Source organism: Brassica oleracea, chromosome C2, assembly GCF_000695525.1.
Source record: "Brassica oleracea var. oleracea cultivar TO1000 chromosome C2, BOL, whole genome shotgun sequence".
NCBI classification, from domain to species: domain Eukaryota; kingdom Viridiplantae; phylum Streptophyta; class Magnoliopsida; order Brassicales; family Brassicaceae; genus Brassica; species Brassica oleracea.
This window is the reverse complement of record NC_027749.1, coordinates 51,625,566-51,628,967: the sequence shown is the minus strand read 5'-3', so window position 1 is coordinate 51,628,967 and position 3,402 is coordinate 51,625,566.

Sequence of the window (3,402 nt, the reverse complement as noted above, 5' to 3'; positions counted from 1 at the left end):
AACGGAGACAACAAAGGTTCCAAACCTCTTTGAACTTTATCATATGCTAGCGAAGGATGAAATTATGTATTAAAACAGTATTTTCATATTTTTGAATATTTCTCAAAATCTGTGGGTTAACCCCCTACGAAAACACTGAATTTTTCTGTAAACGCTCTAAATAATGAAGCCTATGATCTTTAAGGTTGTTTTAAAATTTCTAAACACATTCTACGTTTGTATTAATGTATATTAAACTCTCTTTCACGGTACATGAGCATAGTTTTAATTTTTTGTCAATTAATTTAGTAAAACTTCATAATACTCCCTAAATTGGTGGACTAACCACTATAAAATCGTTATTTTCTACAGAAACGGAGACAATAAAGGTTCCAAACCTCTTTGACCTTTATCATATGCTAATGAAGGATGCAATTATGCATTAAAACAGTATTTTCATATTTTTGAGTTTTTCTCAAAATCTGTGGGTTAACCAACCCCCTACGAAAATATTGAATTTTTTTTGTATAAGTTCTATATACTGAAGAATATGATCTTTAGTGTTGTTTTAAAATTTCTAAACACATTCTACATTTGTATAAATGTATATCAAACTCTCTTTCATGGAACATGGGCATCGTTTTAATATTTTTTCAATTAATTTAGTTAAACATCATAATACTCCCTAAATTGATGGACAAATCACTGTAAAATCGTTATTTTCTAGAGAAACGGAGACAACAAAGGTTCCAAACCTCTTTGACCTTTATCATATGCTAGTGAAGGATGAAATTATGCATTAAAACAATATTTTCATATTTTTGTATATTTCTCAAAATTTGTGGGTTCCAAACCCCTACGAAAATACTGATATTTCTGTAAACGCTCTAAATTTTGAAGCCTATGATCTTTAGTTTTGTTTTAAAATTTCTAAACACATTCTACATTTGTATTAATGTATATCAAACTCTGTTTCAAGGTACATGGGCATCGTTTTAATTTTTTGTCAATTAACTTAGTAAAACATCATAATACTCCCTAAATTGGTGGACTAACCACTGTAAAATCGTTATTTTCTAGAGAAACAGAGACAACAAGGGTTCCAAACCTCTTTGACTTTTATCTTATGCTAGTTAAGGATGCAATTATGCATTAAAACAGTATTTTCATATTTTTGAGTTTTTCTCAAAATCTGTGGGACCCCTACGAAAATACTGATTTTTCTGTAAAAGCTCTAAATTTTGAAGCATATGATCTTTAGTGTTGTTTTAAAATTTTTAAATACATTCTACATTTCTATTAATGTATATCAAACTCTCTTTCATGCTACATGGACATCGTTTTAATTTTTTGTAAATTAATTTAGTAAAACATCATAATACTCTCTAAATTGGTGGACTAACTACTATAAAATCGTTATTTTCTAGAGAAACAAAGAGAACAAAGGTTCCAAACCTCTTTGACCTTCATCATATGCTAGTGAATGATGCAATTATGCATTAAAACAGTATTTTCATATTTGTTTATATTTCTCAAAATTTGTGGGTTAACCCCTACGGAAATACTGATGTTTCTGTAAACGCTCTAAATTTTGAAGCATATGATCTTTAGTGATGTTTTAAAATTTCTAAACACATTCTACATTTGTATTAATGGATATCAAACTTTTTTTCAAGGTACATAGGCATCATTTTAATTTTTTTTCAATTAATTTAGTTAAACATCATAATACTCACTAAATTGGTGGACTAATCACTATAAAATCGTTATTTTCTAGAGAAACGGAGACAACAAAGGTTCCAAATCTCTTTTACCTTTATCATATGCTAGAGAATGATGCAATTATGCATTAAAACAGTATTTTCATATTTTTGTATATTTCATAAAATTTGTGGGTTAACCCCTACGAAAATACTGATTTTTCTGTAAACGCTCTAAATTTTGAAGCCTATGATCTTTAGTGTTGTTTTAAAATTTCTAAACACATTCTACATTTCTATTAATGAATATCAAACTCTCTTCCATATTACATGGGCATCGTTTAAATTTTTTTTCAATTAATTTAGTTAAATATCATAATACTCCCTAAATTGGTGGAGTAATCGCTATAAAATCGTTATTTTCTAGAGAAACGGAGACAACAAAGGTTCCAAACCTCTTTTACCTTTATCATATGCTAGTGAAGGATGAAATTATGCATTAAAACAATATTTTCATATTTTTGAATATTTCTCAAAATATTTGGGTTAACCCCTCTGTAAACGCTCTAAATACTGAAGCCTATGATCTTTAGTGTTGTTTTAAAGTTTCTAAACACATTCTACATTTGTATTAATGTATATCAAACTCTATTTCATGGTACATGGGCATCGTTTTAATTTTTTGTAAATTAATTTAGTAAAACATCATAATACTCCCTAAATTGGTGGACTAACCACTATAAAATCGTTATTCTCTAGAGAAACGGAGACAACAAAGGTTCCAAACCAATTTGACCTTTATCATATGCTAGTGAAGGATGCAATTATGCATTAAACATTATTTTCATATTTTTGATTTTTTTCTCAAAATCTGTGGGTCCCCAACGAAAATGTTGAATTTTTCTGTAAACGCTCTATATACTGAAGCCTTTGATCTTTAGTGTTGTTTTAAAATTTCTAAACACATTCTACATTTGTATTAATGTATATCAAACTCTCTTTCATGGTACATGGGCATCGTTTTAATTTTTTTACAATTTATTTAGAAAAACATCATAATACTCCCTAAATTGGTGGACTAACCACTATAAAATCGTTATTCTCTAGAGAAACGGAGACAACAAAGGTTCCAAACCTCTTTTACCTTTATCATATGCTAGTGAAGGATGAAAATATGCATTAAAATAGTATTTTCATATTTTTGAATATTTCTCACAATATGTGGGTTAACCTCACGAAAATACTGAATTTTTCTGTAAACGCTCTAAATACTGAAGCCTATGATCTTTAGTGTTGTTTTAAAATTTCTAAACGCATTCAACATTTGTATTAATGTATATCAAACTCTCTTTCATGGTACATGGGCATCGTTTTAATTTTTTGTAAATTAATTTAGTAAAACATCATAATACTCCCTAAATTGGTGGACTAACCCCTATAAAATCGAGGCACATTTAGTAAAAGAACTAGTACAAAAGAAGAGTAGTGAAAAACCTCTCAGGCACATTTAGCGAGGGAAGTCTTTGGATTTTCTCGAGTTTACGAGTTTCCCCTTTATCCAGCAGGTCTTTTCCTGTTTTGGAACTGATCTCACTGCTCCTCTGAAACCTTTTTCAAATTATTCCCTTTTTGATCCTTGTCTGCTGGGTAATAGTTGGAGCTGTAGTATAACCCAACGGGTTCTTCCCCCGACCCGGGTCGGAGGGACCGTCTCCGCCGCTCA